Consider the following 12241-nt stretch of genomic DNA (forward strand, 5'->3'; position numbering starts at 1 on the left):
GAAAATAATGTGTTATGCGTGCTACAGCCTTTGCAATCACCAGACCTCAAACGAGTTGTGGAATTTGGACTAACATGTTAGACAGTGCTTTGCACTGTACAACTAGACTTGATGAGGCAACCACAGACCAACGGAAGACCAACCATCTGTGAGCTTCCTGTGTGGACAGGGCTTTGGAGAAACAAAGCCAAGTTGCAGAGGAACCAGTTCAGGTAGTCCCAACAACTTAAAGGTGTTTCTGCATCTGCAAGCATGCTAGAACTCCTCTGTTGAGAAACTACACTATAATGCACCAATGTGCCAATCAGGCGGAGAAGAAGTAGTTTAGGAGAGTTATAACAGGAATGCTTACTTGACCGTGGTGTATACATCTGTCTTACTCTGCAAATAAGTATAATCCCTGCTTTACATTCACTTGTTTTATTTCCATTTTTTTAGGCTTCTATCTGTGATAGATATTTCCCTGTAAATTCTTTTAGTTTAGTCAGTCACACCACTTTGGCTTCAACACTTATTCAGACACTCTTCTTGTTCACGCTGGACTGATCAAAGTAGGATCTAATAGAAACTTAAACCAACAGTCGACATTTCTGCAATCATTCCAGAGGAAAATCAGGCGTCAGAGCTCAGCTATGTAGAAATCTGTGCAGACACTCGGCGAGACAAAAACACGTCTTTCATATGCAAACCCGCAGAGAGCAGCACAGCCTGATTCAATAAGTGAATGTCTCTTAGTTTCTCTGTGAGCATCTCTGTGTTGTAGTTAATTGCTATGTCTTTCACGGGGTAAACAGAAACAAGCAGCTATATTTTCTGTCATTACACTACATTGTTGGACAACAACACTTCCCGGAGCCATTTTGTGTTTGCCAACAAAAAATAAAGAGAAAAAGATAGGTGTTTGAATAATTGTTTCCATGGTGATTATTTTTTTTCTTCAGTGTGCAAGTGTGTGACAGCAGGCAGGACGAGAAGAATTAAGAAAAAAAGAAAAGATGAACGAAATGCCCAGCAGCCACGTCGGCGGCCGAAAGCAATTTCCTCGTCTAAATTTAGTTATGCAAAGCCTATGGGCATCATCAGCATTTGGTAATTAGTTTTATAATTACTGCTGTTTCCCTCTCCCTCTGTCATTCCATTTTTCTTTACACTGTGACTCGGGAATCAAAACATCTCACACTCGCAGCTGGCCAAATTACCCTCTGTTTATTAAGTGCGAGCATGCAAGGGGAGTGGTTTTAGCCAGCGGATGGAGCGGCGTGTCGGCTGCAGAGCCAAACGGGGCTAAGCCGGGGGCCGGTAGGAGCGCCACAGGTTTTTGCAGTGAGAGAACCAAAGCTGCGTTTGACAAGTTTATTATGCTGAGAAGTAGGAGCTGCCTCGCTTCTTTCTTTTTATGTTTAAGATGAGATCCGAGGGTAAAAAGCTGCAATGATTACAACTAGATAGGGGGTATTTTGGCGAAAGACATAACAATTATCACCCAGTGTGTACATGATGTAATGCAAATAGCGGAGGCCCTGTGTTTTATATGGTTTCGATCACACATGCTGCGCTTTAGTTTAGAAGACGAGTTGTGTTGTCTTATTTCAGATATCAGTGGGAAGTTGAGCCTGCTGTTAAATGACGTCTAACCTGAATGCAACAGCTGGAAGGAGATTCGAGTTGTTAGTTTACAGAAAGAAACAATGAGCTGTTAGAGCAAGTCTAATCTGTCAAAACAAATCCAGATAATATGCATCTTAAAATCCACACTCTGAAAACTTCAAGTGAAAAACGTTTCAGATTACTATATTTGATCTTAGATAGCTTTGAAGTTACAAAAACACAATGTTTCTTTTAAATTTGCACCAGTCACATCCATATTTTAAATGTACTTCCACAAGGAGCAGCTTTAAATTGAATTCTATCTTTGAAAGATCTTGCAGTATATGACATTCATTAAAAGGAGTTCACCTAAAGAACTTTGTCATTTCTAATAGATAGCAAAGAATATTAAACTCATGATAAAAAATTTTGTCCACATGCAAAAGCAATAATGTGAGGATGTCCAGACAACTGTTAAGTTAATGACATTCACCAGCTTCAATCAACCATGGGCCAAATAACCACTGGCAGCAGAAAGTTGGGAGGACCCTGAATTAAACTTTTCTTAGCTTTGGAGTGAGCAATTGAAATGACTGCTAATAAGACTGAAGGATACTTAACTTAAGTGAATGATATTTAACCATCTGCAACAAAGCAATGTGACATGTGAATCGCTTCCTGTATGGGTGGGGATGAACACTGAAGCCCCATCATGTAACCTGCATGGATGCCTGATATGCAACTTAAATTTAATTAGTCTTTCTTCGGGGGGGGGGGTCTGTCCTGTCATTTCAGAAAGTTGAGCTTCTGTTACTGGTGTGAGATTTTCTGTTTGAACATTAGATGAAGGTAATCAGGAAAATCTAATTTAAAAAGAGTTACCTTTAGTTCGACAGTGTTGAACTCCTATACTTGAAGACTATATTTCAAGTTGAAAAAAAGCCCTTGACCTTTGACAATTCATCAAGTCATGTATAATCTAAAATACTATACACAACTATAAAAGCTATAAATATTCAAAATTTAACTGGAAAGTCCTTTCCTTTTTGGCGTTGAGCTGCTTTACCTTTGAATGAATACAGTTCTGACAACAGGTACTTACTAAAAAATCCCTGCCATACAGCAGGCAGTGGATGTCTGTTGGAAACCTTTTAGTGTTTGGGGAACAACTTATCTCTGTACCTTTTTTTAAATTCTCTCCATCTCTCGGTTTGAAACGAGCTTCATCGCTGACTCACTGTCGGATTGCAGTCTGCAGGCTGGGCTGGGCAGGTGGGAGGGGTTTGATGTGAGTGCTGTGTTTATCCGGGTGTCGGGGTCACTGTGTTCCCTCAGTATAATGGAGGAAGCCATTAGCCCAGCCAGCAGGCCGCATCATAAAAACGTCAGCTGGTACAAAGAGACGAGATGGATCATAACGAGACGAGACTCCTGCTGCTCTCCCTCTCTGTCTCTCTGCCTCTCTCTCTCAGCCTCACTGATAGCCTCTGTCTCTCTAATTGACTATCTCGTTTATTTTTCTCTCTTTCTCCCCCGTCTTGTCGTTATCCCTCTCATTTTTCTACTCAGGCGCTTTCTTCTGATGCGCCTCTTTTCCCCCCTTGTCTCTCTTTCGCTCTCTCTGTCTCTTTCTCTCTCACTCAGCGCTTAGAGTCTCTCTAAGCAGGAGGTTGATTTTGTATAAAGCGGCAGTCTGGCTGTATGTAATGCTAAGTGGATAGGAACACACACTCACATAAATACACACTAAACAATGCAGACAATACTTCACAACATGACTTGATATAGAATCATCTCAATCAGATTTAGGCTACAGCAATTTTTTAATTTTTTTTTTTTTGTGGGCTTACAGAAATCTCCGTAGAGGGAAGGAAAAAATTTACATGTACTGATATTAGTAGAGTTAAATCCTGGACTGCAGGTTCATGGTGAATGATGGTCAAGTAAAGGTTAATCTTTTTACACAGGAGTGTGGCTGCTCCTCTCTATCAGTGCATCAGAGCAGCTGCACCGTACCTTACACAGCAGGCAAACCTTGTGTACAATTTCTTCAGGGAAACACCCTTCATAACCTCAGGATGCATAGCTACAGTGCAATACACTGAAAAACAAAGCTGTAGAAATCAGAAAAAAATTATTTTCTACTATAACCATTGTTGGTCAAGTTACTTGAAAAAAGTAATCAGTAACTTATTACTGATTACTTGCCCAAAAAAGTATTCCCGTTACTTTACTGATTACTTATTTTCAAAAGTAATTAATTACTTAGTTACTTAGTTAGTTACTTTTTAAAAACATGATTTACAACCTGAATAGGTGATAAAGCGATAGATCTTTCAGCCCAATTCTACTTTTTCTGCCTAATTCATCATATAAAATGTAATCAAATGGAAAAGTCTCTTTTTAAAACTTGTTTTATTAGTTTTAATCTTTTAACTTTATGCATCAAGCAAAAATTAAATTATATGCAACATTCTCTGACTGGAAGAAATTTGTTTAACATTTGAACCTATTTTCTGCACATTCCAGCACATAAAATAAAATATTTTTTTGTGTTTACACTCAGTCTTTCAAATAAATGCAAGTGAAACGCAGCAGAAAATAAATAAAATCAAAGACTCAGCGGTCCTGTTGCTCTATTTTCACCTGTATAACAGGCGGATGTTTGCCCTGGTGCAGGTGCCGCAGCGGTCAGTGGAAGAATCCGCGAGTTTGTCTGTGAATTTCCCATTCCGTGGTAGCATAGTCGGTGCTTGCTCGGAAGTTAAGGGTTTTTTTCACTGTAAAAAGAAGTTTTCTTCCCACGCAGTGAACAGCGGACGCTAATGTTTTTGTCACTTTTTACGGAATCAAACTCAAAGTAAGGTCAGTACTTCCACGCTTTAAACGCTGCACGCTCATACTCTCTCCCGTACTCGTTATATTGTCCGTTGTTTATCTGCACACAGCTGTTGCCACGAAGGTCGCATTCGCTTACGTCATTGTCATGAGACACTCTCGCAAAAAAATCACAGTTTTAGTAACGCAGTAACGCAGCGTGCTTACGGGAAAGTAACAGTAATCTAATTACCGTTTTTGCAATAGTAATCCCTTACTTTACTCGTTGCTTGAAAAAAGTAATCGGACTACAGTAATGCGTTACTTGTAAATAAACACGCGTTACTGCCCATCTCTGACTATAACTATCACAGAGACGAAGGTTGCCATGTTTGTGGCAATCATGTGTTTGGGTAGTAGCTTAATAAGACTAAACAAACTCAGTCCTGCGCTGCTCAGTGGATTCCACGAAGGAGATGAGATGGTAAAACGCAACACGTTCTCATTCCAAAACGTAACATACAGATGCTATGTGACAAATTGTTGGTATGTTACGCTTTTGGCCACCCAACCCATCCGTATGTTACGCGTTCGGAAACATGAGAACCGTTTGGAATACACATGTAAATTTATTTTACTTTCTCATCTTGAATTGCATTGGAAAACACATCTGATATGGTTAAGGTTAGGATTAGGGCTGGATAACATGATTAAAGCGTGTGTTACCACTGAGATCGTCATTCTATCCGGCATTTAAGTGATGACGTGATGAATCCTGCTTCTGGGTTAGGCTGTTGTGTTTTTAACATGTTTTAATGCTTTGTATCTTGTTCTGTTTAATCTCAACAAGCCCCGAAAAACCGTCAGTGATCACTGTCAGCCTCTCTCAGTTTTTATTACTCCTGTTCTTTTTAAAGCTCAGTTTTTTAAAATCTTATGATGTAACTACAGCCCAGGCAATGCAGCAGTAAGACTAACCTCATATTTTGGATGGATTATCTCAGTTGTTCTCCTGACTGAAGTTTGGTCCGTTTACAGCATCCTGCCCTGCGATTGCATTTGTCCCTAACCATCGGGAACCCTCACGTTAACTTTTATCAAGTGAAAAAAAGGTAAAGGTTACCGTTCATGTTAGTATGAGATGCCTCAGGACGTGACAATTCGTCTGTATGTTTAAAAGTTCGGAAACATGAGAACCATTTGGAATCAATCCACACGTAAATTTATTTTACTTTTTCATCATGAATTGCATTGGAAAACACTATCTGATACGGTTAAGGTTATGGTTAAGGTTAGGGTTAGGGCTGGAAAACATGGCTGGAGCATGTGTTACCTCCAGGAGCGTCATTCTATTGGATTCCATTCACAATCCGGAGCATAGCATACGGACGCGGAAGGTTACGTTTCGCGTTACTATGAGACGCCTCGGGACGTGACAAATTGTTGGTATGTTACACGTTGTGAATGAGGATGCTCTCCAGCACGGCTGGCTTGGTTTTGGAGCATTTTTTGAGAGTAAAGTTATTAGTTAATGCTACCAAACCTAGTTAGCAAGCAAAATCTATAAAGTCATAAAGGCCCAAAGAAAGTCTCCCTGACTATTGTTGAATAGAGTTCCCAATTGATCTATTAGCTATATGCTAACATTTCAAAGTTCTTAGCCACGAGTTTCTTTCAAACCAGTAATCTGCTAAATGTGTTTTTCACTTTTAAAACAGGCTTTATAGTACTATAGGGTCACTAAAAAGGTTACAAAGTTTGTTACTAATGTGATAATGTTATCCGATGTGATTTGATATATTTTATGTTCCAGAACTTTTTTTTTTACGTATGCACAGTCTACTGTAAGTGTGTTTTTTTAAAACACAACTTTGAAAATACACAATTTTTTCACATTAAAAACTGCAGCAAAGGATCCTGAGCTCGTATTCACCCACCCACACACACCTGATATTCCTCATGAGTCTCGTGAGCTCATGCACTGAGCCATAACTAGGCATGTGGATCTTATAAAAAATGCCATAATTTATCTTTTAATAACAGAGAGAGAGGATATTTATAAGGAATGTAAAGCAGCACAGATATGAACAAGGTGTGTTTACAAGGAGTAGGGTGGAGTTCGTATTTATGCAGGTACCTGTGTGTTTTCTTAATATCCTTATATGTGTGTTTCTCTGAATATTGTCAGAATAAAGTATGTGTAAAACTTGTGTGTGTGTGTGTATGTGAGTGTGTGTGTTTGGATTAGTGCGTATATTGTTTGTTTGTGAGTGGAGTACAGTGAGTGTGTGTGTCTTGATTTTTAGACTGGCTCATGAAGTGTGGCATTTTGGTGTCTGCTGCTCTCTGCATGCATAATGAATAGCCAGGTGTCGAAGAGGGTCACACACACAGGCACACACAGACGCACGCACAAACACCAGACTGTCAGACAGAAACAGAGACCCTCAAAGCTTTTCATACACACTGCCGGACACACATACTGTACCTGCATGTGCAACCACAAACACCACTATAAATTCACACATAAACACAACGACCGACATTCACCTACGCACTTAAATAGTGAGCGGTCAATCGTTTTTACACACACACGCACACACACACAAAATGGGCTGGGTGTCAGGATGCTCCAAAGGTCGCAGTTGTTTGTGTGGAGTCCTGTAGCAGATGTGGAGACTCTTACTGACAGGAAGTCAAAACCTCCAACACTAAACTGTAGAAGAGCAAGTGATGGGTCAATTACTGCAAAGGTCAATGGGGGAGGAGGGGAAGGTGTACAGGGGCATGAAGTGCAAGGGTGGAGGAGGATACGGAAGAGAGAAATGAAAAAGAAGAAGGAAGGAGTAGAAGAAAGTGATTATAGGAAGTGAATGAGAGGATGGAGGAAATGGGGAATGGGGAGAAGGAAATAGAAAGAAGTAAAATGGAGGTTAAGAAAGTAAAGAGTTATAACAAAGAGGAGTGGGAAAGGAGAATCAACTGAGGGGGAGAAAGGGAAAGAGAAATGAATATAGTGCATGAAGCAAGATAAAGGAAAGGATGAAAAGGAAATATTAAGGAAGCAGGAAGGTGGTGTGAGGAGAAAAGGGTAAAGGATAAGACACAGAGGGAAAGAGGGTGATGAAAGGAAAGAGGACAAAACATAAGGAGAGAATGAACAAAACAAGAAAGATAACAAACACAGCAAAGGGGAAAGAAGTTAGAAGAAAAAGAGAAAATAACTGAAAGAGGACAAATATAAGTTGGGGAAAGGAAATGGAAATGAAAGGAGAAAGGATAAAAACTATGAGCGCATAATGCAAGTACACAGATCAAAATCAGATCAGAAATCATATATCATTTTCCTTCTTCCTTTTGAAAAGAAATATTAAAAAGGAAGAAACAGAGATAGGTGCAGGATGAGGAGGGGAAGAGAAAAAGAAAGAAACAAGAAAAAGTGCAAAAGTGAAAACAACTAGACAAAAAAAGAGAGAGGAAGACGGAGAAAAAATAAAACCAAGGAGGGAAACACAATAAATGAGGATATTGTCAGATGGAAAAACAGAAAGAGTATGGAGTCATCAGTAGGAATACTACACACACACAGACTCACACATACACAGAACGATCTTCATTACCTGAACCAATGCAGAGCAGCTACACAGAGGCCAAAATCAATAATTCTCTGCTGTTCCGAACACTGCGAAACACACACATACACAGACACACATGCACACACATAGGCTGTAACACACAAAACAATTACAAAGTAAAAAGTCACATAGGCATGGATGCACATACACACTCACACACAGTCTTCTGGAGGAGGATATTCATTCATTAGTGTCAGTCAATAGGAGAGAGAGTAAAGACAACCTAAACACACACACAACCTTGCAGAGAGAGAAACATATCATGTACTGTATATGTTGTGTGCACAAGAGGGACAGTCTGATTGAATTGGCCTGTGTGTGTATGAACATAAAAACCTCACTTTGCTCTTGTAGGTTATTCTTTGCACTTCTATTTAAGCAAAGTCTGTTCTGTGTTTTTGACTTTCACACTGAGGATTTGTTGACCTTGTCTTCATGTCTTTATTTCTAGGACATCCACATTCTCAGGTTTGATTTGATCTGTGTAGTAATGGGACTGTGAGTAGTCTTCTCTATTGGTTAGATAATTGTGTCCTTTCAGTCTCTATAACGGCCAGTGTTGCCAGTCAGAACTAATATAAATGAACAAAAAAAGTCTAGTTTAGACAGAGTTATGTGAAAGTATCACACAGAGGCAATAACAAAGTTTTAGTTCTGAAAATAAATGAATAAATAATAATAATAACACTGTCAATGTCCACAAGAATTAAATTAAGGGTTGTTCATATAGTATTACTAGCTCCACACGTGTTAAATGTGATTTAGTATGATGCTGTCTTTTGCAGGGCTGTGTTACAGGAAATATACAACACACAGCCCTGAGAGCTCCAAAACAATCCAGCACACACTCACTCACACACACACACACACACACACACACACACACACACATGCACACATTTATCTGGTGTATACATTTCGGTTCTGTTCATTAAAATGCATGTGCCTCTTCAAAGCGCTGCCGACAATGATGCCATCTGCTGTTGTGCGGAGAGGGCATGTGTGAGCACACACATTAGACGTGCTCATGTGTAGAAACACCCATACATACACCTTAACTTTATTCACTCACACTCAACTACAGTCTCGCCCTGCGTGTACTCCAGTTCACAGGTAAATATGGTTGTACTGTAGTTCTTACAGCACACACAAACACAGTGAAACGCACTGTTGCCCCCAGAAATTTCAGACAATTTGCTTTCATCTTTGGGTCATTCCTACAAGCCCAAATGTCCCCTTTAAAAGCAAACGCTCCTCTTCTCCTTTAAGTGCGTCGCACAAAGGGGCCATTTCAAAGGCAAATTCCACTTAGATTCACAAGTGCTGTGTACACTCTGGTACTCCAAGCAGAAATTCATCAAAGCTTAATGTTCCCTTCACAGAAAAATCACTTAGCGCTGAAGCTAGCCGTGTGTGAGTGAGTGTGTGTGTGTGTGTGTGTGTGTGTGTGTGAGAGAGAGAGAGAGAGAGACCGTGGTGCGTTTCTGCAGCTTTTGCAAGTTGTTTGATAGCAGTTTAAAGAGCCACACAGTCACTGCAATGCTGCTAGCTGTAAGCCTGATACGCCTATGTTTGCATGCTCACTTTCATTTGAATGAAAATGTTCGTTTGAAGACACAAAGATGAGCTTTTGTGGAAGCTAAATTGGGCAGTAAAGCTGTTGCTATGGCTCAGCTTACACTGACAGTTTTTTGAGTGAAAAGAGGTAATCTGGGTCAAAAATCAATCAATCAAAAAAACAGTTATTAAGCAAAAACTTCAAAATTATTTTTTTTATCTTTAAATTACACACAACGTCCAAGAGTAATAAAAAATGTAGTGAGGATCAGAAAGACAAGAAAAAGACTTAAAACGGCTGTGTGCTGAAATTAGCACAGGGAAAAAAGAAGAGAAAGAAACTGGTGGAACAATATTGAAAGCTTTATATTTTTTTCTCCATATGAATCTATCTAATATTAGAACACACTTAATTTGAGTTTTCATTACCAAAAGGTAATTTGTGAATAACTTCACTGGGAGTCTCAGACAAATTTCAGAAAATGTTTTATCTATTAAAGAAGGCATCTTTGATAAAGGACCAGCAAGGTGTTGGTAACTTTATTTATTCAGAAAAAAAACTGTCTCACTTTTAAATTAAAAAGTTAAAACAAGACTGCAATATTTTTTGACAGAATCCATAAAAAGTTGAAACTCATCTATGAGTGCTTAAATTGGGGTGTCCAACTCCAGGCCTCAGGGGCCGGTGTCCTGCAGGTTTTAGGTGTGTCCTTGATCCAACACAGCTGATTTAAATGGCTGAATTACCTCCTCAACATGTCTTGAAGTTCTCCAGAAGCCTTAATGAACTAATCATCTGATTCAGATGTGTTGACCCAGGGTGATATCTCAAAACTGCAGGACACCGGCCCATGAGGCCTGGAGTTGGACACTTCTGGTTTAAATACTTTAAAACTGGAATTATTGACAGTAAATTCAAAAAATGGATGTATCCACCATGAAGTCGCCCACCAGTTTACAAAGTTATATTTTTGATGTTTTGAGGTGAGCAGTTTTTTTTAAATACAAGGAAGACTGTGCTTTATCCTCCTTTTTGACTTTAATGAAAAATCTAAATGTACAAAATAATCATCTTTTTGCATTCAATATAACTTCAAACCACCGACTGAGACAATAAACACATCAGGAAAGTGTTTAGTGAAAGCAAGAGACGTCAAGAGAGCTGACTATACAACTAGACTTTCCCTGCTGACCATTAGATATAATACACAGGGTTTAGAAAAGCACTTCTGCTGCAGTCAGTGAAAAATCACAAGTGCCAAAATGTTAACAATTGAAGTAAAAAGAAAAAAAAAACTTTATATCAAACAGTTATTTAACACACAAAGTTAAACATAAAGTCTTTCAGTCAGGTCTACTCTCATCCGTAATATCTACATTTTACACAGGCGCTGCTTCAGTCAGCTAAGTGGACAGTGTTTTGGTTTTGCCTATGGTCCAAATATTACACTATCAGTGGGTCAAATGTCCAGAATGAAACAAGGATTTATTCTGTCCAGAGTTGGGCTGTAGTATTCTAACACTCTTATGGTGGTTTTTATGACAGTGTAACACAGGGTTCCCAACACTCCCTAATGAAGTGGCAAATACCTCTAGATTATGTCAATCTCCACATTTGAGCACCAGTGCAATCCGGACTTGCATTCTACTGAGGATTACTTTTATTTCCAATAAGCAATGTCACCACTTTGTATTTAGCTTATGCATCATTTGCAGCTAACTACTCAAGTTACACCTGTTTGCCAAATTCACAGTAAAGCTGTTCTCACACAGGTTCTGATTTTCTTGCCAGACAACTGTTTCGGTACAACACGGTGAATCAAGCCAGTTTCAAACCCTTTTCTGTTCGCTAAATCAGCTATAATTACATATTAAACGTCCATTTGGACAGAAAATCTGAAGTCGTGAGTTGCTAAAGCTAGACAAGTCATTTGCAGTCAACAGTTCTTAAATACGCAACCAATGTTGCTTCATCTGTGAAAAACAGATTTTTAAGCATAATCAAACCTATTCCAGTATGCATGAATGGTGAAAAAAACAGAACCACAGGCTTATTCTTAGTGAGAAAAAAAAATCCTTATCCAGGTTTAGGAGACTTTAGCATAGGTTTAACTTTTCAGACACAGGAACCACATCCTTTTTTTAATATGTAGCCTATGGCCGCAATGCAGTATACGAGTACTAAGCTTGACCTTTTACAAAATGCAATCTAATCTGTTGTTTAGGTATGGAGAGATAGGAATCAATTAGTAATGTTTTCTATTTGTAGGAACCAGCTGCCCAGAGGGTAAATAGTTTTTTACTCTTGAGGCTGACTGTGGATGTACTGGTAACCTGCAATTTTATTACCTTGCATATATTTGTATGTCTGAGCTTAATTATGATTTGAAGTGACCAAGTGTTCAACTTGAAAGTTCTTCTCAGGCTTTGATCCATCAGAAACAAATAATCAGTGTGTCAGTTAGCAGCAGCTCAGTGGTCTGAGATGTTGGCTAAGTCTCTGCAGGTGATGTGTGGCTTATAAGATACCACGATTCTAATAATCAACAAGCAAAAGAAAAAGAAATATATTTGTGCTAGGACACGAACCAACTACACTACAAAGAACATTTTTAATTTGAGTTTTTATGTTTCAGATGTTTTAT

The 12241-nt window shown here is 39.0% G+C and overlaps 1 protein-coding gene across 5 annotated transcripts in view; it reads right to left on the bottom strand.

The window, feature by feature from the left end:
* The window catches only part of npas3 (neuronal PAS domain protein 3), a 333725-nt gene that overhangs the window by 177000 nt on the left and 144484 nt on the right, over window positions 1–12241 (bottom strand). The window lies entirely within an intron of this gene.

Source organism: Oreochromis niloticus, linkage group LG19 (assembly GCF_001858045.2).
Source record: "Oreochromis niloticus isolate F11D_XX linkage group LG19, O_niloticus_UMD_NMBU, whole genome shotgun sequence".
Taxonomy (NCBI): Eukaryota; Metazoa; Chordata; class Actinopteri; order Cichliformes; family Cichlidae; genus Oreochromis; species Oreochromis niloticus.